A 17,283-nucleotide genomic window follows, 5' to 3' on the forward strand; every position below is an offset into this window, starting at 1 on the left:
TATCTGGAAAAAATCCATTTTTAAATGAAGATGTGCCTATCAACAACAGTCCTCCTGCATAGCATTTCTGGAGATAGGTCCTGAGAATGAAGACTTAAATAAGAACTTTAACTGATTTTGACAAGTAAATGAACAATGAAGAAATCTAAACAGGACATTTTTCTCTCATAAACAATGTAATGCCTAAGCCAACACACTTTGACATACTCTATTTACTTAGCCCAGAATCTTAAGAGTGATACGATTTTCTCTGTAGCATTTCAAGGATAAGTAATTTATATTTTATGATCCCTTATCCACTGATGTCAACTTTTGACCCAGAGATTTTTCATAGCATTTTTTCACTTCTGTGTTCCTGAGAGTGTAGATTAAGGGATTTAACATAGGCATTATCAAGGTATGAAACACAGCCACAGCCTTATCAATAGAGAAAGTGATTGCTGGGTACAAATACACAAATACGCAGGGCACAAAAAATAAGATGACCACAGTGATGTGAGAGACACAGGTCAAGAGGGCTTTGTGCCTTCCCTCCACACTTTGAGATTTCAGAGCATCTAAGATGACTATGTAGGATATCATTAGGTGGAGAAAGTTTAACAGGCAGATGAAGCCACTGTTGGCAGCAACAAAGAGACCAAGGGTGTGAGTGTCCATGCAGACAAGTTTCAACATAGGGTTCAGGTCACACATAAAGTGGTCTAACACTAGGGCCACAGAAGGGCAGCCAGACTGTGAAGAGGATCTAAGTGGTTGCAAGAATAAACCCACCAGCCCAGGCCACTCCTACCAAGAGGCTACACACATGTTGGTTCATAATTATCATGTAGTTCAGAGGTTTACAAATGGCCACATAGCGATCATAAGCCATCACTGTGAGAAGAATAATCTCAGCAGCACCAAAAAGATGCTCAGCAAACTTGAGTCATGCATCCACTGAAAGAGATGGCTTTTCTCACAGAAAGGGAGTCAACTAGCATTTTAGGAGCCATGGATGAAGAGCAGCAGCTGTCTATCAAGGATAGGTAAGACAGGAAGAAGTACATGGGGGATCCAAGGGCCCTGCTGGTGCTGATGGTGATCATGATAAGCAGGTTGCCTGCTAAGGTGAGCAGGTAGATGATGAAGAACACAACAAGTGAGAATGTCTAAAGCTCCGTATTTTGAGTCAAGCCCAGAAGGATGAACTCTGTGATATTATTCGTCTTCTCCATCAATTCAGCTCGTCTGACAGGTGAACATCCTAAAACAAAGATGACATACTCAGTCTCAATAAGGCTTCCATTCAGTGAGGAAATAGATAACTTTTTGTGCTTTTAGAAGAAGCAAAAGCATGCTCCAGTGAAAGGTCTCACAATCATACATATAAGGACAACACTGAGTAGGTTATGAAAAACTAAGACAAAATTAAGAAGGGAGAGGGATTTGAAGGAGAATAAGTGGATAAATAATGATCCCATTTAATGATAAGCATGTATGAAGTTCCTGAAAATAAAGAAAAAAAATTAAAAACAAGTACAATGTTGTATCAACTATTTCATTTTTAAACTATACAAGTTAAAGCATGCCTATCGTATTTATAATTTGCTCATTTGCTTTTAATTATCAAAATAAAAAATTGTGCAATTTTTTAAACTTTTTTTTAATCTTAAAATAATTTAGTTAGGGGCTGGAGAGATGGCCCAGCAGTTAAGAACACTGGCTGTTCTTGCAGAAAACCCATGTTGGAATCCCAGCACCCACATGGCAGCTACAACTGTCTGTAACTCCAGTTCCAGGGGATCCGCTGTCCTCGGCTGGCATTGCACAACATGGGTGCACTTACCTACATGCAGGTAATACACACACATAAAAAAAATAATAATTTAGTTAAACATACATAGTGGAAGACATTTATTCCTCCACTGGCAAAAAAAAGCAAAGAAGCGTATGGGGGACAGATAAAACTCCCTTAGAGAAGGTGATTCCTCATGACCTCAGAAGAACAGATCTTAGACTCTTCTTGATTTAGCAGGGAAACTGCTGCTGTTGCTGATGTCAAAGCTGCTACTGAGGAAGAACATGGCCTCTGATCCAAGCAGAAAAAAAGATATGTATTTCAAGCTTTAAAAGTCGATCCATGATGTTCCCATAAAAGCAATACCATGATGTTCCCATAAAAGCCAATCTATGATGTTCACATAAAAGCAGTATCCAGCTTATCTGGGCAATTCTTGGCTTTCTCGATACACAAAATGGTGCTATGATGGCCTTCCGATAGCAGAAGTCATGATAAATGTCCATTATAGAATCTGTCACTCACAGGGTCTCATTCTTACCTGTCAGTGTTCAGCACTATGGGTCCTTGAAGATAAAACACTTGCCTACTACAATTATATTCATATTTATTCTGACTGCATCCCTAGTGCTAGACAAAATGTAAAACTTCATAAGGCATTTACTGAGAAAAAAGAAGGTCAAAGGGGAAAGAAAGTAGGAGCAAGAAAAGGAAGAACAGAAATTAGAAATGCCTTTAAGGAAAAAAAGAAGATAAATGAACTTAAAAGTCCAAAAAACTATTTTGGAGTCTTGACTCTAACCACCGTTAACTACATAATATTTTTATACTTCTGTGTTTTTTTATTTTTTTTATTTTTATTTTTTATTTTTTGGTCTTTTTGAGGCAGGGTCCCTGTAGCCCCAGCTGTCCTGGAACTCACTATGTAGATCAGGCTGGCCTTGAACTCAGAGATCTGCCTGCCTCTGCCTCCTGAGTGCTGGGATTAAAGGCGTGCACCACCATGCCTGGCATATACTTCTGTTTTTTAACTGTCAACCTAAAGATAAATATGCCTATACTCAGGATTATAGTGAAGTTTAAAATCAAGTTTAATTTTCTATTATGTTTGTTACATGAATTTCTTGTGGTCATAAAAATATTAATAAAAAATATCTTTTAAAAACAGTCTCTGAACATGTCCAAAAGATAAATAATCTGAAAGTTTAGGTAATAAGATGACATGAAAAAGAGACAAGAACAAATGTCAAAAATAAAGTTCATTATATCATAAAGAGAAGGAAAAACATTCTTAACAGAAAAACTTAACTAAAGTTTATTTATTTTGGAGAGCTATTTATTTCCTTAATTAATTTTTTAAAACCATTTGCCAGCAGGCAAAAAACTTGCTCCTTCCAAATTTGACTCTTGTAGCTAAGGGTGAAAACTATTATATTAAGCCAGGTTTACTGTTCAGGTAAATGCTTGGTAGATTCATTTTTGTGCCCATGATGCTATCCAATAGTGGAAGTTATAAAACATTTAAAGTTAGTACAAGTAATGTATATGGAGAATAAGAAAGAGAGAGAAATATAAAAGAGGGAGGATATAAGATCAAGAAACGGGGTAAGAGAAAGAGGGAAATAAAAAGAGAAAAGAAAATGAAGAAAATAGAGTCTTTTAAGGAAGGTTCTTTTAAATTTTATACTATTTAATTCAGTGTGTGTGTGTGTGTGTGTGTGTATGTGTGCGTGTGCGTGTGTGTGTGTCTGTGTCTGTGTGTGTGTGTCTGTGTGTGTGTCTGTGTCTGTGTATGTGTGTGTGTATGTGTGTGTGTCTGTGTATGTGTGTGTGTGTATGTGTGCGTGTGCGTGTGTGTGTGTCTGTGTCTGTGTGTTTGTGTCTGTGTGTGTGTCTGTGTCTGTGTATGTGTGTGTGTATCTGTGTGTGTCTGTGTATGTGTATGTGTGTGTGTCTGTGTATGTGTGTGTGTGTCTGTGTGTGTCTGTGTATGTGTATGTGTGTGTGTCTGTGTATGTGTATGTGTGTGTGTCTGTGTATGTGTGTGTGTGTGTCTGTGTATTTGTGTGTGTGTATGTGTATGTGTGTGTGTGTCTGTGTGTGTCTGTGTATGTGTATGTGTGTGTGTCTGTGTATGTGTATGTGTGTGTGTGTGTGTGTGTGTGTGTGTATTTGTGTGTGTCTGTATGTGATGGAGTAAGGAAAGATCAGAAGACATTTTTACGGAGTTGGTTCTCTCCGGAAATTCCACCTTTATGTGGATTCCAGGAATCAAACTCAGGTCACAGGCTTGCCAGACAAGCACCTTTATCCACTCAGCCACTTTCTTTCCCTGACTCATTTCTAACTCAATAATATTTCAAACAAGTGTTGTACTTGAAATCAGAAGTTTTATCAAACTCACTTGATGGTTGTGAACCTTAGAATTAACATCAGAAGAAAACACTGGCAAATAAATATCATAGGTCTTTCTTATGAGTAAGGAAAACGGGTTCATGCAGAAGTTTATAGTGAAGGTTAAAAGCTACTTTAAAATACACTTAAAATACTTTGAATTTGCATCAGTGGAAAACAATTAATTTACTGTTTAAAACAAAACAATATTTCTGGAATGAAAGTAATGAAGTAAAATTATAAAGAAGAAACTTATGCTGGCCCTACTTACCAGTATGTATGCCATTTGTGTATCTGGAACATCTCATTCTGGCCTGAGCTCATCCAATAACACACTATCACAAGTCGTACATACTTGGGGTTGGAGAGATGGCTCAGGGATTAAGAACAGTGACTGTTCTTTCAGAAGACCCAGCTTTGAATCCAGAACCCACATGGGAGCCAACAACCGTTCATAACTCCAGTTCCAGGGGATCTGATGCTGTCTTAGGTCCTCTGCAGGCACTGCACAACATGAGTGCACTTATACACATGCATAACACACTCAAAATAAAAATAAATTTTAAAAATAGTACATATATTGACATTGTGTAAACTGGATTTTGAAGAGAGGGGGATGATTTCAATAGCACTGGCTTACTTTGTTCCCTTTGGGACTCAAATAAATCATAGCATATACAGAATTATAGTCCAGCAGTTGACCCAACAGCCCTGAAATGGATGTTAAGAAATAGGTCATTGTTTTCAAAGCTAGAAAAGTAAGGCTCATTTCCAAATACCAGCAGTAGATAAAACATTCTCCCTAGATGAGAAATCTCCCAAAGGCAAGTCTTCCATTCATTTGCTCAGAGCATCAAAAGCACAGCATAGAACAGAACATTTGAACTTTGAGAGTCAGGCTTCTTTTTCTCAGAATTTCAGTCAGATTGCAAACTCTAGAGTGTGTCTAGGAGAGAAACTGTCTTTGATTTTAGCTGCCTAGAAATCCTAACAGCCCGTCTTCTCAGTTCTTAAATTCTTAGAATAGCAGTACTTGAACTTTATACAAGAGGTAACTCCCCTTCTGTAACACAGAAGGAGACCCTGCCAAAATCTTAGGCAAACTTAATCCCTGTCCCTTGGAATGTGAACAGCCTGATAACGGAACTCAGATAAGCAACTGTGTCAGAATCTGAATAATTTATCTCTAGATTTTTCCTTAACAAATGCTATTTAAATACTTAAAATGTGACAATTGTGTAGGTAACCAACTGCCCTCTAATTTGAGTCCAGGCCCATGCCTCAGGGGTAGAGAAATTAATGCCTAATACTGTAAACTTGACTAACAACCCAGATCTGGGAGTTAGGCCCACCTGGGGAACTTATTGTAATGGATAACTTAATCAGAGACATGAATAGTGGTGAATGGAGACATCCAGGTCACTCAAGATGCAGAGTTAGAGATAGATTTGAATCCAACTCTAAACAGGACATTTATGCTACCCCTTCTGAGACTCAGGGAATATTGCAGAAGAGGAGGCAGGAAGTTTGCAAGAGCTAGAAGATAAGGTAGGAAGCTGTAAATTGCAATTCTCTAGATTTCAATCATTGAATCATTAACTCACACAATTGTAGTTATCTGTAACTGGGTCCCACACAAGACTGGCCCTATCAACAATCACTCCAGGGAGGGGGAGGGGCTCACAAAACTCAGGCATTACTCCTTTTTTAAAAAATGGACGCCTTTACATGTATGTGAATGTGCCTACATGAGATTATTTGTATCATGAGTTTGCAAGTGCCAGCCAAGTGTCAGATACCCTGGGACTGGAATCATGAATGGTTGGGTGATATGGGTGCTGGGAACCTTGGTCCTCTGCTAGAGCAGTTAAGAGCTCTTAACTACTGAGCCATCTCTCCAGTCCCCTTAGGTTCTACTCTTTATCTCATAAATACTGCCTGTTGATAGATTCTGGAAGGAAGAATAACTTCTTTAATTTTGTACCCATTGCTGAGTCTATCAGTTTCCAAAAAAAATAGTTCCAAACCTGAGATCACACAGATGGCCCTGAATAATCTCAGTGAATCACAAAACAAAACAAATAGACATGACTATGAGAGAAAGATCTATAGGAAGGAGGGAGGTCAATAGGAATGAAATGGAGGTAAGGGTAAGAGTTGTCAGTATGCATTCCTACATGTGCAAAAATGTTTAACAACATAAAAATTTAAATGTATTAAACATGCACCAGATAGTAATAACAGTGCCATTAATTACTGAGTACTGTACACAAAACTCTGTGCTAAACACACCTATCTGCCACTCACTATTGTAGAACCTGATGTTCCAGAGGTCTACATGACACCCAGCTGCATCCCTCCAACAAGGTTATTAATGATTAAAAGGTCTAGAAAGTATGGAGCTAAGTCCTCCACTTGCTGTGGTTGCTTCCCACACTTCCATCACCATTGGAAAGATACTAACAGTTACAATAATCAAGGGGGCATAAGCAGGGGAATTTCAGGAAGATAAGAGAACCTGCTCAGTTCACAGACTACCAAGCTAAGTGTGCCTAACAGAGAACACTAGTACTCATAAAAGAGAAGTGCATTTCTGAACACAGCACTGGCAGTCATCGAACATTTGTCTAACACAGGTTCAACACAAGCAAATGCTACAGAAAGATAGAGAAAGGATCAGTGTGCACACACATCATAAAGCTGACACTCTCCAACTTTCAAGAACATAGAAGGAAGTTGCTCCAACATCTCATGTTTTTACAACCCGCGTGCATTCCTGACTTTTCATTTATTACATTTTAGAAGTATTTGTACTTTGTCATATTTCTAAACATGATTTTCTAATTTTCAAAAAATATTTTATTGTTTTTGTTCATTTCATATAATAGATCTTAACCAAACTTAGACTATCCTCCACTTTCTGCAGTCCTCCCCATAGCCACCCCCACCAGATTTCAAATGCTTGGCAGGATAGGACTTAACATATATAATAGAATGGATGCTTTTATTTTTTAATCGTCTTCATACGATCATCAAATTGTGTTAATATGCTTTTTTGTTGCAGGACAGTTTTTTTTTCTTTTTATATATTTTTTCTTCTTTGCTTCCTCTATTTATTTCCATCTCCATATCTGTCTTTTATCTCTCTGTTTCTCCCACAGTGGTTTTGACAGTATTCACTAGACCTGTACAATCTTTTTTTCACATTTTATTTTATTTTTTAAATAATTTATTGGGAATTTCATACATGCATATAAGGTATTTTGACCAAATCCATGCCCACTCCCTCCCCACCAACTCCTCCCGTATCTCCCCACCAATTTTTTTCTGATAACTCCATGCACTCTTTCTCCTTTTTGCTGCTCTAACATTCTCCCTTCTGAAGAGATAACCCTAAATTTTTTTTAAGGATTAAAAAAGAGCTCCCAAATACTTTCAACCTTTTTGTCCTTTTGAACACAGTAGGTTGCTAAGAGGGCTGATGACATTTTGACTTTTAGCCAAGAAACTGGTTACTTTTCTTTGGGGCCATTTTACCCTAACTGCTTAGCCAATTCTACCTCCTATTCTTTTCACACCATCCTCTGAAGAGGTAACCCAGCTTGCAGATAGGGAATCAGGACACAGACCCCTCTGGCTTCTTCCATGATGAACAGCGACACAGGATGAGGCAACTGGGGTACCCCTTCAGTGGGTCTATCTAAAAGACTCCCAAATTGCATAACTCTTATCTGTAGAAGAAAAAAATTCCTTGACTGGTGAATAGGAGATGTGAAGGAGAAGTAAAGGCAGGAGTAATTAGCATTACAAATTCTAGACAGGGAACTAGAAAAAAGAACAGGAGAAATTTCAAGTTTTCATATGAGAGTCCATTGGAATTTCTTGACAAGGGCTTCCAAAAGCATCCCTCTATTGGGTTCCTCTTCAATTTTCTTTTGTCTGCCAAGTCTGGACTTGAGAGTAATGGATTCAGGATTTGTTTTAGGGCTTTTTGATGGCTGTTGGCATGGTTAGAATCAGTGTCATTTCCCTCTCAAACACTTCTAGATAGGGAGCAAAAACAAATTTGGCCATCATTTTAGAATAACAGGCTGTCTCCCTTAGCTGCAGATGGGCACTACAGTATTGCAGATCAACATTTCAAGTCTTAATGTCTGAGCACGACTTTCTGATTCAGAACAAAATCATCAATAAGAAGTAATTGTCTAAATAACTTTTTTTTTGTCTAAATAACTTTTTATATGGACTTAAGCCTAATGTCTGGGAAGTGTAACCCCTTTAACTTTCTTAAAGAAATATACTGCTGACTTTACTCTTTGGTTATACTTTCCTTTGGGGTGTTTAAGACCATATAGTTGGTCCAAATAAATCAATTTATGTGTACACTTAAGGTCGTTTGAGGGTCTGTTCTTCAGGGGTCACATGAGCTTGGGAGGAGCCCCTGGCTCCTTTCTTTCACCAGTTCCATCTCTGTGATGATAAGTCAAAGATCCTGCTCGACCATATCTGGCTTCTCTTGGAAGCATGAATGAGATGTTCCCTCTGAGTTCACCCTTCTCTTTGTAAATTGGTTCAAGTCCATATCATGGGGTCTCCATGGCCTCCCTGAACAAGAGGACAGGTGACTCACCACAGTTAGAGGACATTTTGAGAGATGATCCATAGTCCCCTGGAGCCTAGTCAACCTTGGAGGGCAAGGGGCAAAAATTGTCCTTTAAGTCCCTCTGACCAGATTAGTATAGGCCCCAAAGTATGGCTGTTAAACATCCAATAAGGTTAGTTCCACCAGTCTGGTACTTTTAATTACCATGTGCTATGTAGATAAAGCTTGGGTTAAAAAAAATGTTCTCAGATAAACCTTGACTAAATACATATTTTGTTCCTTAAACTAGTTGACTAAACTATGACCATATAAATTTTTAAATTATGTGTATATTATATTTGTCTCATCCTTTATATATCATAACAAGCCTACACAGACAGACCTTCATCACTTGCTTAGGCTTTCTCATTTTTTTTATTTTGAAAAACATCACCATTCCTATATCCTTATAACATCTTTTACATTCTCATTTTTTAAAGTAATTATGAGACATTATACCATTAACAAATAAATTTTCTGTCTTTTGTGAGAGACCATGTGTGATTAGGGCCAAATTACATACAATTGGCTGGGAAGAGTGGCTGGATACTCCAGTGAGGGTCCACTGACCCTACTTGCCCCTCCTTTAATGAATGAGCACAACAGACAGCAAGCCCAATTGTGACTATGTTTAGCGATCGGACACTGCTGAAGTGGTGATGATGGTAGTTATTTCGTGCTGAAGAGACTGCTGTACAGTATCAACTTATTAAAAGGACCTGGAATTTAAAAGTATTAGGTGCTAGGATCCACAAATGAGGGATACCATACGTCTTTTATTTTTCTGAGTCTGTGTTAATTCACTTAGTATAACAGTTTCTAGATCCATCCATTTACCTGCAAATTTCATTATTTCATCTTTCTTTACTGGTGAATAGAACTCCATTGTGTAAATATACCACATTCGTCAGTTGAGGGGCACTTAGGTTGCTTCCATCTCTTAACTATTGTGTAAAGAACAGCAACAAATATGGCTGTACAAGTGTCTCGATAATAGGATGAGTCCTTTGGGTATATGCCAAAGAGTAGTATAACTGGGTCATATGATAGGTTCATTTTTTAGTTTTATAAAGAGTTCTCCACACTGTTTTCCATAGGGGTTGCACGAGTTTGCTATCCCACCATCAGTGAATGAGCATTCCCCTTTCTCCACATCCTCACCAGCATTTGGTATCATTTGTTCTCTTGATCCGAGCCAGTCTGATTGGGGTAAGATGATAACTTAGGGTGGTTTTAATTTGCATTTCCCTAATTATTAGGATGTTGAACACTTTTTGAGATGTTTCTTAGCCATCATTACTTCATCTTTTGAGAACTCTCTGTTTAGATCTTTAGCCCATCTTTTGTTTATGTCATTTGGTTTCTCAATTCACCTCTGTCAGGTGTGTCACTGGTGACGAATTTTTCCCATTCTGTGGGTTTTCTTTTCACTTTTTTTGATTGTTTCTTTTGCTAAAACCTGGACAATCTTGAACCCAACAAAACCCCTGAATGAAGAAGCCCCAGCCTTAGCTGAGGAACTATTGCCAACTCAGTATACTTAAATAAATAGGACCCGGAGTTGGCAGGTGGTAGGGGGTGGGGATTGATATGAGGCAAGATGGGGAAGGGGATTGAATATGATCACAAAACATTGTATGAAATTCTCAAAAAATAGTACTTTATAATTTTAAAATTTTAAATTAATGAAGGTTTCTATTAGCTCTTCATTAATTTAAAATTTCAAAGTTGACCTCCTTTAGTCCTGATTTCTTACTCCAGTTTTCTCCCCTTAAACTTCCTTGTATACATATTTTATGTAACCTGCTACAAGTTATCTCTGGGAAAATGTGTTAAATTTTTTTTAATTTTAATTAAAAACTCATACTCTTTTTAGTCTCTTAATAACACTTAAGGAGTTTTGCTCTAAAACTTTCTTATTGAGAAGTCTTTTATTTTCCTTTTTTAATCTTTTCCAACTCTCACCCTTTTCTAGACCCTCCATGATGCTCTTCTCTACCTCACCTCTTTTCATTCTCACTGTTTTTTCCTTTTCAAATATTTTATTATAAAGCACAAAGAACTCAAGGCATCTGCAAGACATTAAAATATAAAACCATTCACGTAAGTTCACATAAGAACAGAAGTTGGTTTTCAGAGATCTCTGGACTCACACCCCAAATTTCCTTGGGTTGTTTGATCCATTGACCCTTCCTTTTGAATTGCAGCTTCAAAGTTCACTTAAGGCAAAATTATGCACTCAGATTGTTCTGTAATACAAATGCTGAATAAACGTTTGGGAAATGTGTTGAACATTTTACCCACCAGAAAAATGCAAAACAAAATTGCTTTAAGATTTCATTTCACCCTACTCAAAACTAATGTTTTAAAAGCAAACAAGAAAAATGTCAGTGAGCCTGTGAGGAAAGAAAAATCCTTACAGTTTGTTGATAGGAACATGAAACGGTGCACCTACTATAGAAATCAGTGTAGATGGGCTTCAAAAGGAAAAGAAACAGAACCATGTTTCTCCTTGCTCCACATCAATTTCCTCCAAAATAAAACAGTCCATCTTAGAGACAATGCTTCACCTATAAAGAAGAAATACTGTATCCTTAGGGAAGTTGGTTAAAACATAGAAAGAAAACAACTCAGTAGTTTCAGGAAGTTCCTGCAACTAACCACATTCACTAGACTGCTGGATCCCCAAGCATATATAAACATGAGGACTGCTGAGAGACATTCTCAGGCTAGCCTAGTTGTCTGGAAGAGGCAGACACCTCCTGACCTGCCAGAAGCCTGCAAGTTGTGCAGTAAGCTCCAGGTTTCTAGTTTTCATGAGCCACCATGAATGCTGGGGTGGACTTCGGGTGATACAGCTGTCTTTGAGTCATTTGTGCTCCTGTAAGTAACCCTAATAAAACCCACTGGTTTGTCAAGTTGGAGTTTGGTAATGTCCTTACTTTTGTCTGTCATTGGCTCCCTCTCTGGGGTGAGTAGCTGCTTGTTTGAGTAGCCCCAGGAAGTGTCACAAAGCAGACCCAGCTCCTGGATATATACAGGGCACCATGTATGTGGTAACATACCACAGAGATACTTGCATATCAAATACCACATTTTTTCTCATTTGAGAAAGTGGACCACTAGAGGAAAGGAACAGTTCTTAAGTGAGGGGGAGGGAGGAAAAGGGGAGAGTAATGGAAAATGTGGGTGAAAGCAGTTTGGGGGCTATTTGGAGTAGGTAGAAGGACAGCAAGAGGAAAGATGGGTACATGATAACAATGGGGACAGGGGTAGAAGAGTAAAATAAAATGGGATATATGTAAGAAAATGCCGTAATGAAACCTATTACTTTGCATGCCAGCTTAAAATGATTTTAAAAGGCTTTTCAAAGCTACAATAATCTAAAAGTGTAATTTTGGCACATATGTGAAAAGGTCGCAGAATGGAGGAGAACAGAGATCCCAGAAGTTAGCTCACCTCTACACACAACAACCAATTCAAAATTATTTAAATGAAAGATTTCAAACTACAGAACCAGTGGAAGCAAACATAAAGGAAATGCTTTCTTCATGTCTGGCCTGTGTTTTTGCTTTTTATATGACACAACAGGCACCAACAACAAAAGAAAACATTAATTAAAATATTCTGCACAATACAGGAATCAATTGAGTGGAATGGCAACTTAGCTAATAGAGAAAACATTTGCAAAGCATGTATCTGATTAGTGGTCAGTAACCAAAATACAAAACAAACTCACATAACTCAATAGCAAAAAAGAAACCCAAAACACCAAATAACCAATTAAAATAGTCAAAGATGACAATAGAAATTTCTCAAAGAAAGGCATAAACACGTCTAGCAGCTGCATATAAGGTGTTCAAAATAATCAGTGTTCATAGAAACACAAATCAAAACCATGATGAAATATAACCTCATACCTGTTGTGAAGACTACATTAACAACAAGGAAAGGAGAGACGGATCAGGGGTTAAGAGCACAGACCACTCTTGCAGAAGATCTGGGTTCAGTTCCCAGCACCTACATGGCAGCTAACAACCACCATCACTCCAGTTCCAGAGGATCCAACATTCTCTTCTGACCTCCACAGGCATTGCATGCACAGGTACACTTACACATATGTAGGCAAAATGCCAATACACACAAAATAAAAATAAATAAACAAAAAATAATTTAAAGACAACAATTGCTGGTGATAATGTAGAGAAAGCAAAACCGTTGTCTACCACTCATGAAAATGTAAACTTGTAGAATCATTATGAAAAATAATATGCAAAACTTTTGTAAAAATATATTTACTTCCTCAAATGCATTTATTATATTTTTAATCCATAGTGACCCTAAGGCCAATTTAAATCCAAATTTGTGTGTATATTCAAAGATAAAAACAATCAACATCTGAAAAGATAACTCCAATCCCATGTTCATCACAGCACTATTCATAAAAAAGATATAGAGTCAGTATAATAATCCCTCAATCAATGAATGAATAAAGTGAGAGAGGGGAGAGAGAGCCCATATATGTAATGGAATACCACTCAATTTTCACAATGAAGGACATATTGCCATTCGAGGCAACATTGATGGACATAGATAACATAATGTTTAGTGGAAGAAACCAGACTAAGGACAAATATTACGTGATCTTGTCTATATGTGAAAGGTAAAAATCAGTCAAAGTCACAGCTGAGAATGATTGGCAAGTACTGAGAGGAGGAATGAGGAAGCAATTGGCCAAGGGGTACTTAAAAGAATGAGTTCTGAAGAGCTAAGGTATAGCCAAGTGATTCTACCTAGCAATTTTATGTTGGGTACTTTAAATTTGCCATGAGAGTAGTCCTGTTTCTCACTACCAAAACAAACACAAAAGAGTTAAGATGCTAGATTTATTTAAAATTTTTCTTGTGTGGGAGACAGAGGCAGGCAGATCTTTGTGAGTTCAAGGCCAGACTGGTCTACATAGTGAATTCAGGTCAGCTGGGACTACAGGGAGACCCTGTCTCAAAAAGACAAAAAAAAAATTTTTCCTTGTGGTAATGGCTTTATATTGTATGTGTTTAAAAGAACATCAATATTAGATCTTAAATATAGATTCTTTAGTTAAATATATCTTAATAAAGAGATGGTGGTGAAGAAAATCAGCATTTGGAGAAAGGGAGCTATTGGCCAGGCTGGGTGGCACAGACCTTTAATCCCAGCATTCTGGAGGCAGAGGCAGGCAGATCTTTGTGAGATCAAAGCCAGCCTTTTTTTGTACAGGGAGTTCCAAGCCAGCTGGGGCTACCAGGAGACCCTGTCTCAAAAAAAAATTCTCAACCTTAAATTTTGGGACTGGAGAGGTTTGATTCCCTGTACCCACATAGTGGCTAACAACCCTCTGTAGCTCCAGTTCTAGAAGATCTGATACCCTCTTCTGACCCCCGTGGGCATTGCACAACATGGGTGCACTACATATATGCAGGCAATACATTCATACAAATAAAATGAAAATTAAAAAAAAATATTTTGGTGTAAACATGATTAAGATTCTTTGAGATTTTCTGTATGATATATACAAAAATGCAATAAAAACAAAATTTAAAAGGCTGTATGTAATTCAGGTTATCTACGATATGTGGTTTGAAACCTAATATACAGTTATTATAAAATAAAATTATAAATAATTGAAAAGAATTGAAATTATAAAGAATTGAAAAAAAAGGAAGCTGGGGCTGGAGTGGCTCAGCATTTAAGAGCACTGGCTGTTCTTACAGAAGACCTAGGTTCCAAACTCAGCACCCACATGACAGCTAACAACATTCCATAACTCCAGTTCCAGGGGATCCAACACCCTCTTCCATCCTCTGAAGGCATTGCACAACATAGGTGCACATACACATATGCAGCCAATATAACCACACACATAACATAAAAATAAATAAATCAAAAAATTTTGAAAAAGGAAACCATTAATTTTATGTACTTGTTGCTCTAGCAAGCATACAAGGAAGGGTGAATATTCAGAAGAGCTTTAATATTTATAAGAAAATTAAAGTTGCTTTGTAAATGAGGACATCAGAACCCAGGTTCCCATCCTGGAATGATACCACCCTGATTTCATATGATTCCATATGATTCATATGATTTCATATGATTCATATGATTTCATTTGATTTTCTTAACCCAATGTAGAGAAAGGAAGATCACTAGCTTTCATTCCAAGGACAGGGAATACAATTCCCCACTCAAGAATGGGATTTTTTCATGAACACATCTCTCCAGAATACCTGCTTCCAAGACAAAGTCTTTCCATCAAAAGAGATAATTAATCCTATGAGAGAAAGTAACAGCTATAAGACAGAAGCCCTGCATCTTTTTGGAACAGTCTTTAAATATTTGTGCCATGGTAGGTAACAACAGCCTCAGTTGTTAGTCTCTCCACACCAGGATTCATAATAAGTGGAGTGACTTATTTCAATTTATTTCTTCCACAGATTTTGTCTTTTGCCCTGAAGGAACCAAATTTTTGCACTGGATTTTGTTTTTCAGTAATACGTCAAGTAAATCTACAAAAAATTCAAACCTTAGGTTTTCTGTGAAATTGTTTTAAGGCTTTAGGCTAGAAGGGAAGATCTGAATTTATAAATATTCTTACATTTTTATTTGATATCAATTTTTCTTAGTGGTTCTTCTTCTAAGTGTGGTATGTGTTTCACAAAGAAAATTGATTATTCCAGTAGAAGGTCAGTTTGAAGATGACATCATGTCTGAACACTCCCAGACATCATTAGACTCATCTAAGATGACTAAGGTAAGTTTTATAGTGGTATTGATACTTACAAGGGTCTTATTTTCCATGTATGGAAACAATTATTTTTCAAGTCTTTTCAAATATATTGATAGATTATTTTTACCCTGACTTTAATTCTATGACATATAAGTGTTAAACAGTACTCCCATGATTTTAAAATTGAAAATTTAAAGATTTAAAGAATTTGTAGAACCGAGCTCTCTGAAGCCAAGCACCATGCATTTGCCATGTAATACAACCTGAATAATAAAGACAAACCATGAAGGAAAGTTTAAGTGCCTTTCATATACACAAAATATCTAAATATGAATATTAAATGGCATAAATTTTCAAAGGCTTATTGAAAACATAAGCACAGAGAACTTTTCCTAGGGTCACAGCTATGGATAACATGAGTCTACAGCTTCTTGGAGGGAAATATTGATAAAGATTCCTTCTCAGCCTATTGGATAGTTGAAATTTTCTCTATAAAATTGTTCTACTGTCAGTTCTACCTGTCTCATAAGCATATTACAGACTCACAAGAATAAATACAAATCCTACAGATGTCCAGAAGATGGAGGGTCATGTTTCCACCTATCTTCCTTGTGATAATTCACAGGGCAACCTGTAAAGTGTGTCTTAATAGTTTCACTTTATACATGAGGACGTAAGGATAGAAGATTCCAAGATGAAATAAACCGTGTGTGAAAGAACCCAGATTCTGATCTAGAGTTTGGGTTCTAAAATCAGCAGCTGCTGTTGGAACACCTCCCAACATTTTTAATGGTGATCCTCAAGCTTTCATTTTGCAATTTTATTAAAGGTGAATTAAGTAGACCATGAGAGAGATCAAAACAGAAGGCTCTTCACAAATAGTGATAATATATTTTTCTTAATACTTGGGAGTGTAAAGATGCCATTGTATATATGTGTGTACACTGACAGAAACCCTTCACACAAATATAACTCTGAAGTATCAAATAATTGTTATATTGGTCATAATAAAAAGATACTGAAACTTCAACAGTATTTATTATAACAATATAGTGAATGAGTCAATAATTTGAAACAAAATAATAAATATATAAAAATAACCTGAGGTATGACCTTAACAGGCTCTTTATTAGTTGTTTTATCTTGGACTGAATCGTTCATTTTTGTGGTTCTTTTTAACATGCCACATAATGTATAAGTCATCGTTGTGACCATCTCCTAAGATGACAATCAGGATGAAATTAGAAAGTATCAGCTGGGTATGATGGTGCATGCCTTTAATTCCAGCACTCAGGCAGGTGGATCTCTGTGAGAGCAAGGCCAGCCTGCTACATAGTATGCTGGCCAGCTGGAGCTACAGGATCCTGTCTCAAAAAGGCGAAAAAGAAAGTATCTACAGATTCAGAAGATTCTAAGTGTTCAGTAGGTTTAACAATGTTATCATTGTTATTGTACCTAATCACATTTAATCTCCATGTTCTTGACTCATTTTCAAAATGGATAAAACAGTATCAACCACACAGGTTATTATAAACATTAAATAGGAACATGAGGATGGAATGCTGGGTACCATGCTATACAAAACAATTGATTATCTACAAGTGTTCATTACTGTTGTGAAGTTATTAGATTTAACAAACATTACTTTTTACATGTTTAAGCTTTTTATGACCACAAAAAGTATAAGACTTCATTGTTGCATTT

At 37.0% G+C, this 17,283-nt stretch overlaps 1 pseudogene; it reads right to left on the reverse strand.

Annotated features, from left to right (window-relative positions):
- Nucleotides 1-282: 282 nt before the first annotated feature.
- LOC103742583 lies at nucleotides 283-1,214 on the reverse strand (annotated as a pseudogene).
- Between the last annotated feature and the right edge of the window lie 16,069 nt (nucleotides 1,215-17,283).

The sequence above is a fragment of the Nannospalax galili genome, unplaced genomic scaffold, assembly GCF_000622305.1.
Source record: "Nannospalax galili isolate Female #2095 unplaced genomic scaffold, S.galili_v1.0 scaffold1200, whole genome shotgun sequence".
Lineage (NCBI taxonomy): Eukaryota > Metazoa > Chordata > Mammalia > Rodentia > Spalacidae > Nannospalax > Nannospalax galili.